The sequence below is a fragment of the Nilaparvata lugens genome, unplaced genomic scaffold (assembly GCF_014356525.2).
Source record: "Nilaparvata lugens isolate BPH unplaced genomic scaffold, ASM1435652v1 scaffold3967, whole genome shotgun sequence".
In the NCBI taxonomy this organism is placed as follows: Eukaryota; Metazoa; Arthropoda; class Insecta; order Hemiptera; family Delphacidae; genus Nilaparvata; species Nilaparvata lugens.
In genome coordinates, this window is record NW_024090503.1 from 15,298 (window position 1) to 26,253 (window position 10,956).

The 10,956-nt window shown below is 32.9% G+C and overlaps 1 non-coding gene across 1 annotated transcript; it reads left to right on the top strand.

Moving 5' to 3' along the window:
• Positions 1–9,459: 9,459 nt before the first annotated feature.
• Positions 9,460–9,531, top strand: Trnae-uuc. Its single transcript has one exon. It is a non-coding gene; the product is annotated as a tRNA-Glu (tRNA).
• Positions 9,532–10,956: the final 1,425 nt, after the last annotated feature.

A 10,956-nucleotide genomic window follows, 5' to 3' on the forward strand; every position in this document is an offset into this window, starting at 1 on the left:
ATCTCAGCAAACTCTATATCAAAATAATCGAAAGAGCATTACTAAAAATGAAAAACCTATGCCGGGAATAAACAAGAAAAATAAGATTGTCATATTAGCTGACAGTCAGGGTAGAGATCTCTCCAGATATGTTCAAGGACTGAATGAAAAATTTGACTGTTTTGTCTACACACAATCTAGCGCTAAACTGAAGCATGTAATTGAGAGTGGGAAGAGTTTTATAAGGAGTTTGACTAAGGAAGACTATGTTGTTGTTCTGGCGGGAAGCAACGACATGCATATGCATGAACCCAATCAGCTGACTATACAGCAAGAACTCAATGCTCTATGCTCTATACATAATCAGACAAATGTGATATTTCACATGATACCCTATCGTTTCGACAACACTGCCCTGAATAACGACATATATTTCGCTAATTTGCAAATAAAAAATATTGTGGAGAAATATAATGGAAAACTCAACTTAACCCTCAAAGATACAAGTCAGTACTTAAACCGTAGTTGTTTCACTCGTCATGGCCTGCATTATAACAAAACGGGTAAACGAATTATTTGCGAGGAAATATACAGAACCATAGCAAATTCGAGGAATGTGACACAGGCTGCTGAAAGGAAGAGTTCAGATTGTTTGACCGAGATTGACTCTATCAATGACATCATGCAGTGAGTTCTGAGGCAGCTATAGATGAAGATGACTCCATCATAGATTTTCGTGGATTCTCACCCAGTCACGAGCTACCCGCCGTGAACGAGCTACAAGATTCATCAGTCACTCAAAGAGCATCAACTACTGACAACGATGAACATCCTCTTGTAATACAAAGTGAGGCTGATGACGTGCGTGACTCATTCCTCAAATCAAACATTTTTGAGGAAAGTACTCTTTTTTTAGAAAGAAGTACGGATATCGACATGTCTCTGAAGTCTCAATAGATGGCGGTAGGAATCAAAGATGTCTCGAGTATGTACCTTTGGACAATAAAGTTTTAAACTTATTTCAAACATACGAATGGAACTTAGTACCAAGTACCTAGACAATTTAAAAAACGAATAATAATAATAATATCTTAAAAAATGTTTTTGGAAGTTGAATTTAAAATTACAAATGTTTAATTTTGATAAATTTTTCCCTTCTTTCTTTGTTTTGGCTTTTCAAATCCTGATTTATGAATTTCAAAAAATAAAAGATTCGCATTCTTACAAAGAGTTTTAAAAGGTATCTCTTTGGGAATTTCTCACACGGATGAGCAAAAGGAACTTCCTCTAGGAGATGTAGTAGTTTTATCCCTACATTTTTATGAAGAGCAAGGCTTGAAATATTTGAAATGAATTTTTGCTCCATTTCATCTACAAATTTAATGAATTCAGTGTCTCCAATCTTCAGTTTTCCATACAATCCACTCTTGTTTTCGTATAATCATTTGCACAATTTTCTGAATCATTGTGTTGGGAATATTTCAAACAATCTTCAACTGTATTGTTCACAATTTAATGTCCAAACAAGAGACAGTAACTCATCTTTAGAGAGACATCTTCTCTTGTTTGAACAGTAAGTTATAAACAAGATAGCTTAAGATGTGGCCGGTGAAGCCATGAAACCAGGTTCTGTTATGAATATTATAATATTAATAAGATGTGAATGACAATTCCTATTTGTGTATTTCAAACTTACCTTCATTTTCTGAAATCCTTTCCGATTTATATGTGCTTATGTTAATTTCCCTGCTAATCAAGAAGATAGGTTTTTATCCTTTCCAAAAAATATGTTGAACATGGTTATATGAAGCTACTAAATTTAAGGAATCGGAATTCGTGAAGTAATATCTCTGGAAATTATTTCAGGACGATTTAATTGGATGTGGTATCCTCATGTCAAAAATTTAGAACATTTTCTAATCGAAAAAATACGGTTTTTGAAGGCACTTCCCTTCCTCCTTGGCAATTTTCAAAAAAAAAAATTGTCTAGATTTTGCATAAATTTTTACTATGCATCGTATTCTTATATTTGATTTAGAAATTCAATTCTCTAACCTTACATTTATTTTTTGAACGTTTTTTTTATTTTCTACCGTTGTTTTTATTTTCTTTCATCCTCCAGTTAAGTGTATTGAGTGTTCATTTGAAGATTTTTATTAATTAAATACTTCCCATATTTTTTTTTATTTATAAGGCTAATTGATAGGTTTATTATAAATATGAAAACTAGTACCTTCTTCATTCTATTTCAACATTTGATAAAACTTTCAAGGTTAATAATGACCCGTAACTAGTCGTTCCATAAACGAAAATAAAAAGGTTACCATACTTGTAATTAAATGTAATAAATAAATATAATAGTTCTCAAGTTTGCCAGCATTACTTTTAAATGAAGATCCTGTTACCTATAATACTATAAATGAATTTCTAATGTTATTCCAGACTGAAGATCTGCAATGTGAGGCAAGTGGAAGAAAAAGAAAATGTACTTCTGTTGAGACGGAACTAATTTTGAGTGCACACACTCCACGAAAAGAAAAATTACGGAAGAAGATAAAAGTTTTGCAAAGAAGAAATAAAAGGTTACATACATTCAGACAGAGGAACATCATTTATGAGTCAAGACTTGAAAAATTACCTGAATTTGCATGGAATTGCAACTAGCAGAACCACTGCTTACAACCCAGCAGGTAATGGACAGGTTGAAAGATAAGTTATAATCTTATTCTATGGAAAACGATTGAGCTAGCATTAAAATCACTTAATTTAGGAATAAATCAATGGGAGTCAGTTTTAGAAGATGCTCTTAGCTCAACAAGAACATTACTTTGCACAGCCACAAATCAAACTCCTCATGAGCGTATGTTCTTACACCCACGCAGATCTGGAAACAATGGTGTTTCAGCTCCTTCTTGGCTTCTCAATTCCGGCCCTGTCTATTTGAAAAAATTCAATCGAACATCTAAATATGAGCCACTTGTTGAAGAGGTCCAACTTCTACATGGAAATGCTGAGTATGCACATGTGAAGCTACCTGATGGAAGAGAAACCACAGTATCAACACGTCATCTTGCTCCAGTTGGAGAGTACAAAAACAGAGATCACGAAGAACAAACCGATTCTGAAAATGATGAAAATTCTCAATTACCAACTTCCGAACCTGAACTTGAATACTTCCATAATCCTCAAGCAACCCAAAACCAAGAAAACGAAACTAGTACTACTGCCGAGAGCTTACAACCTAGACAACAGACTACTGGACAAGAAAATCAAAATACATATATCCAAGAAGAATTTTTAGAAATAGAAGACATCCTAATTATTTGAAAGACTACATTCATTAACTCTTTGGGGGAAGAATGTAGTATAACAACATATGTTTTGAATTTGTTATTACTGTTACTAAGTCTCCAAGCAAACTCATTCCAATTCGAAACCTGTATAGTTCAAGTTATTAAAAACCTTTCTTAAGGTATTAAGTACTTATGTCGTGTTTACTCTCATTCCTATTACAGCAACCGTTGATGGATTTGCAATTGTTGTAGGAGTTTTTCATAAAATGACAATACAGTAGCATCATCAAAAAATATCCTGTAATTCCCTAAGAAGTTGTTAGTTCTTTCCACAGACAATAGAGGTCCTTCATGAGGATTGAATTTCAAAATGAGAATCCATATAAGAGAAAGAACTAAAACGACACAAAGAAACTAAGAGAAAATACAAAAAAATATTTGAAATGGTATGTATGGAATGAAATTGCTGTGAACTCAAACGATTTTTTTTAGATTCGCCAGTAACATTTATAGGATTTTTATTAAAAATTGGTTTTTTAAAAAGCTGAACATTTTGATGTCACTCACTTCTATGTACTGTTAATTGCTAATTTGCTATGAGGGCTCAAAGTTTGGCATTTTGACGTTTGAATGCATGTTAAGAAGCCTACTATAGAAGCTTTTGATAAACAGTTACCGTTAATTATGAAAAAGATAATCTCAGTTTCTTTCTCATTGGGTGTGACTCTGAGTGGCGAGGCCAGTCATGGAGACGTTCATTGTTGCTGATCGAAGAAGAGATTTTTCTACCCGACAATTTCAAATTTCCTATTTTAAAACTCCATTACCGTATTTACAATGATGAAGCAAATATAACCATGTATGATTGAGATTTTGCGACTATGTTCAAAAAGGCATTCTCATTTTTTGGTAAGATAAATATACTTGAGAAAATCAAAATGAGGAGAGGTTGTGGAAAATGTATCCTCTCAGATTCCCTTAAAACTATTACATGGATAAAATTACCATTTAAGAGTTAAACCCATTTGAAACATCCATTTTTTGTATTTCATAATAATTCATCATAATCTATAGCCTCTGAATAAAGATTGATACAAGATGTTTTTGAATTTGATTTTGGACAATTCAATCTAGAAGCTTGGTTGTTGTATCTTCAACATTTTTACCAATTATAAATTCAACAGTATTTAATAAGATGAATTCAGACTGGGCAGATTAGTTTAGAATAATCATATTAGTCGAGTATCCTCTGCATAAAATTCATTTATACATCAACACTTGATAATAATTGAACATCGAGCAATTATTCCAATGATTTGATTTCCAAAAATGAACCTGATAATGTGCTAGAATTCAGTTTGTCTCGAGTTGAGATAAATATATTAAAGCAACAGTTAAATGAATATTATTTCTTCTTTTCTCAATCATGGGATTAATGAATATAAATTGTATCAGTTAGACCAAGCGTTGATAAAAAAGGTAGACGGGGTGGTGGAGGTTAACTGGAGCTTCCATAAAATGTTCAATACAACAAATTGTCAGACAGACTTGAACTTTCCAGTAAAAGTAATCACTGACTGATTACTGACTAGGCTCTAGGTAGGCCTACTGCTGAATGCCTGCCTGAGCGGGCTGTGCAATAATATCCAGAAATATTGTATGGGTCATCGAGTTTGTATGTACAACGGTGAGCGAGAGAGAGAATAAGAGTAAGAACTGACTTCTATATTTTCTCTCAAAAGTCTGTGGAGCTGTCGCCGAGTTGAGGAGAGACCTGGGTTGGCATTGGTAGGGAGAGGTTGAGTGTGTGTATAAATGCGTTTGCTAGCCCCTTCGCGTATGTGCACTGTACACACTCACATCGCAAGCCACCCTGATTTTATGTGATTTCAGGTGTCTTTCCAGTTTGAAAATGCTTTAAAATTTTCCATTGAAGTTTTTTCAATACATTCATAGTAGGCCTACATCATTGGCTTTGTTCTGATATGCGTTTTTTTCGCGATGTCAAAATAAACAAGTTATCGAATTTACAAAAAAGGAACTTTTTTATTTATGAACGATATGGGGAATGAAATGTTTTAGTTTGGAAGGATAGGTACATTTTTTGAAAATAAAAGAGTAGTTCTGTTAATATAGTCGAAACCGTTTATGATCTGGTAAGAAACTGGAGTTTCTTCCAGATTTCAGTTGCCAATTTTCTCACTCTTATAATGATCTTAACAATTATATTAAAATAGGTTAACCAATTAAAATAAAAAAGTGTACCGACGAACAGCAATAAGGAATGGAAGTTTTAAAAACTGATAGGCTACAGCTTGATTACCGTATCGTTACCTACCGTATAGGTTACCTGCCATTGAGAATAAAATTATCAAATTATCATACTATAGCTCATTGATATAGAGAATAAGATTAATAAGAGCGAAGTCCGCTATGATGCCACTGCGCTAGTGTCGCTACCAGAAATTTCGGGCAAGAAGTCGGGTATTCGCTGTGTAGAAAAAGAGCCTTTTTCAAATGATAATATTTTTTTATTGAAGCAATAAAAAATATTCAAAGTATGGTAGTTTCATGCAGTGCTTATGGATGTACGAATCGGCATGCGCCAGATAAAAATATTTCTTTTCATGCAACTCTGTATCTAAACGACATTTGTTTAATAAATTAGTTATTGTTCAGAAACCAATAGTCTAAGTCTTGTATAATTTTATTAGTTATAAGAAAAATAATGTGCTGTTAAGTTTCACTTAGCCTTTTTTTGTTGAAATTTTATAAAATAGATTAAAAATAACTAGTAGTTCTGTGAACAGTAGACCTCATCCTCACGCAGTATTCTCATCCATAAGTACCTGATTGAAACTATAGACCTTATGGAAGTACAGCAATAGACTAGCTTCTCCACACATCTGTGTAATCACTTGTCAGCTGATTTATAATGAATAATTCTATTGTCTGATTTTTACCCTATATTGGCGTATGAAAGAGGCTCCTTTTTCCTTTAATATTATCCTTGAAATGCCAAATTTCTAAAAAAACCTTGTATATACGTCGACGCGCAATTAAAAAAGGAACATATACCTGTCAAATTTCATGAAAATCTATTACCGCGTTTCGCCGTAAATGCGCAACTTATAAACATTCAAACATTTAAACATTAAGATAAATGCCAAACCGTCTACTTGAATCTTAGACCTCACCTCGATCGGTCAAAAATGTTATAACAACTAGTTTCAGTGTTACACACCATCTTCAGGTTTTAAAAATAAATTTCATTCCATTTTCATCTTTTAATAAAAAAATATTTGTAAAACTAGAGCCCCCTGGGTTTTAAGAACTCGCTCATGAACTGTTGTATTGATCTGTGAGATCTTTTACGAGATATAACAGTAGTAGGCTCAATGGGGATCCGATTCCAATTGAAAAAGAACTACTTTCTGTCGCTTCAAAACTTTTTTGTTTGTTATATGGATCCAACTTCATTTTTTCAAATGGAAGGTGGTCATGTAATACATGATTTCGATACAGATTGTCAAAGGAAAAATAATGGTGAAACTAGAACTTTTCTAGTTCATATATATACAGTACTTATCTATTTTCTTATATTTATTACATTTTTGTTACAAAATGAATGAGAAACAGTTTCAAGGAATATTGTGGTTAGGTTGATTCATTATCATTATTTGCCAAGTAATAAAATATAAGTTCCGGTAATATTATAATAAATATTTTATTTCCATAGATCCAATATAGGTATCCATATTCCATTCCATTAATTTGTCTTATATTGTAATATTTTGTGAACTATGAAAATATTGTATGCTAAATTTGTATTATAAAATATTATTTGTTAAAGTTGTCTATAAATTCTTCATCATTGCTATTATTTTATTTTTCCCGTTCTTATAATATGCAGTTATTTATTATCTTATATTAAATATAGAAGTATAGAGTATAGTTAGGTACCTATAATTAAGTTGCAAAACGAATGAGAAACAGTTTCACGAAATATTGTGATAACGGTTAATTTATTATTTGCCACCTAATAAAATATATGGTAATATTAGCGATCTATAATAAATGTTTTATTTTATATATCCTAAATACATAGTAATAGGAAAATATTGTAAAAATGAGATTCATTTTGCTATATTAGAATGGATCAAAATCTGTAGTGAGGTAGGTTCACTAAATTAGATGTTTGGTCGAGTTGAAAATAATGTTCAATGAACAAAAAATCATTGTATCTATGGTAATGGAAATGACGAAAAGTTGAAAAAAATTATATTGAAATCCATCAAGTATGTCGAAAGATATAACGCAATGAAAGTCGAAGTTTTCCCATATAAGTCTGTCTGGGCGTCTGACTTCTTGCCCGATATTCAATGGCGACGAGAAATGAAGGAGGCATCATGCTTCCAAACGCTTGAAGGTATAGCTTAGTCATCTAACTATATATATATATATATATACTAGCCGTCAGGCTCGCTTCGCTCGCCATATCCGTCTAGCCAGGAGGCTCCGCCCCTTGGACCCCTGACTGGATCGTCCAAGAATGAGATCAGCAGAATGATGATCTCGCTTCGCTCGCCTGCATTTTCCATTTGAGCATTTTTATCATATGTTAGGACAATCCAGTCGGGGGTCTAGACTAAACGTTTGGCTAAACGGATATGGCGAGCGAAGCGAGCCTGACGGCTAGTAATATAATATTCCCAGGATTGAAGTAGCAGTGTCCAATCAATTTTTCCGCAATAAATGCATTCAAATCTTCAACTTGGTGCCAACCTAACAAAGTCAACTCAACTTAATGCCAAGCTGACAAAATTATTAATTTACTTTTTGTGTAGTTGAGAAGTTGATATTGTGGTAATTATTCATATTGAATGAAAAAGACTAAGATATTGTCTTTATATTGAGTTTATCAGAGATTGACAATGGTGTAATAACCGAAACCGGTCTTTCTAATTTCAATAAATCAGTGGTTTTTTGACAATATCTTAGTCTTTTTCATTCAATTATTAATTTAGTTGCCAGTTAACAACTGTTTCGATGAGGTACTCTATCCAGATTATAGTTCTATAGTAACATATGATATGAAAATTTCAATTATAATTAAGAGATTGGGAGAAAAAGAATATACATGCTAAAATACGAACTTTAAACCCTTAAAAACAACCCTTAGAGTTAAAATATTGCCAAAAGATTTCTTAGTGCGCCTCTAAAGGGCCAACTGATCATACCTACCAAATTTGAACGTTTTTGGTCCGGTAGATTTTTAGTTATGCGAGTGAGTGAGTGAGTCAGTCAGTCAGTGAGTGAGTGCCATTTCGCTTTTATATATATAGATATATCAATGCTGTAGCCTATCGTATATTATTTGTATAGACCTATTTCAACAAAATAATAATATTTTATTTTCATATTATTTTTTATAGTTATTCATTTTTAAAGAACGTTTTAAAATTTACGATATTTTTTTCATTTAATTTAAGATTCATCAACATTATAATAATTTATAAAAAAGTCTACTAGGGTACAGTAAAGGAATAAAAAATTCCTATAAATAATATAATTTAAGTTATATTTTATTCAAGAAAATATATTTTCCTGTGATTTAATACCGTAGCCCAATGAATTTTCACAATCGAGATTAAATTTTGTGAATGAGTTATAGCCTATCTCTACATTAGCCTATTGAAAAAAGATTTGGAAACGTTTTGCGGAGGTAGAAATGATGAGCGCTATCTGCTTTGTCGAATGATAAACAAGGATAGCAACAGCTCGATGAAATACTGACATTATAACGTGGACCTCATGTAATAAATAATTATTTACCTTGAAGAGACTTTAACCTTATTTTGGACATTCAAGATGAAATTTTCATCTTAATGTATATTTTTTATCTCTCTCACAATTCCTATTTTTTTTCAATAATCTGGATATTTTCACAAAAATTAATAAATACCTGTACAGTTGAAACTAATGTACCTAGAATAGATGTATTCTAGGTACCTTGGTTGAAACTCTGTTGTACACAAAGACCTTAAAGAGATATGCATCTTTAGGTCTTTAGGTCTAAAGAGAGATGCATCTTTAAGGTCTTTGGTTGTACACCGAATGCGGAATGAATAACGCGAATATGGCCTAAAGGTTGGGACTGGATTATTTTCGGTTCCCATATCTCAACTCCCATGTGGTCTAGTGGCTAGGATATCTGGCTTTCACCCAGAAGGCCCGGGTTCGATTCCCGGCATGGGAAACATTTTTGTCATAATTTTAGTAACGAATCGTCTTTCCAGCATACTTGTAAAATTGTATTTTTTATTACCGTGATAAAACATTGAGCTTTAATAATACTTTTTCAAACTCATACATAACTCCATATACACTGTATTCCATTTGATTGTAGGAAAGGATTCTATTTTAATTAAGCTACCTGTGTACCATTGTTCACGGAAAATGTTAAAATTTTTCAGATCTAAGATTATTTGATGTCAAGTTGAATAACTACGATATGATGTCAGCGCCTATGCTAGTGATTATTCAATCAAATATCATAAAAGTTTTCAATTATTTACTTAATATCTGACTGCATGTCGTGCTTAAATACATAAAAAAGTGTGCAAATATCACACTATCAAGCTATCACTTATCAATTTTGGACGATGGCCTACATTTTTTTTCTTTAATGATGTTGCTTGCTAACTTTTGGTCTTAGATATTCCGTATAACTTTTGCCAATAGACATTACAATTCACAGTGGGGCAGTCAATAAGCAAACATGTTGATTAATTTGCGTGTTCACGAATTCAGTGGTGGTCGATCAAAATCTTTCATGTTTCTGAATCTATATTTTTACTTCTCATTGAGAAACAATTATCTCAAAACAACATGCATTTGGACTTTCAATTGAAGCGTGTTTTTACTTTCCTAAGGAAAGTATTGCTTTCCGAAAAAAATTAAGGTACCCCAATTTCTAAATTTCTATAGGCCTACGTTTCAAGGTCCCCTGAGTCCAAAAAAGTGTTTTTGGGTATTGGTCTGTATGTGTGTGTGTGTGTGTGTGGTGTGTGTGTGTGTGTGTTGTGTGTGTGTGTGTGTGTGTGTGTGTGTGTGTGTGTGTGTGTTGTGTGTGTGTGTGGTGTGTGTGTGTGTGTGTGTGTGTGTGTGTGTGTGTGTGTGTGTGTGTGTGTGTGTGTGTGTGTGTGTGTGTGTGTGTGTGTGTGTGTGTGTGTGTGTGTGTGTGTGTGTGTGTGTGTGTGTGTGTGTGTGTGTGTGTGTGTGTGTGTGTGTGTGTGTATGAGTGTATGTGCGTCTGTATACACGATATCTCATATCTCCCAATTAACGGAATGACTTGAAATTTGGAACTTAAGGTCCTTTCACTATAAGGATCCAACACGAACAATTTCGATCAAATGAAATCTAAGATGGAGGCTAAAATGGCAAAAATGTTGTCAAAAACAGAGTTTTTCGCGATTTTCTCAAAAACGGCTCCAACGATTTTGATCAAATTACCTAAAATATACCTAAAAATACCTAAAATAGTCATTGTTAAGCTCTATCAACTGCCATTAGTCCCATATCTGTAAAAATTCCAGGAGCTCCGCCCCATCTATGCAAAGTTTGATTTTAGATTCCCAATTATCAGGCTTCAGATACAATTTAAAACAAAAAATCAAGT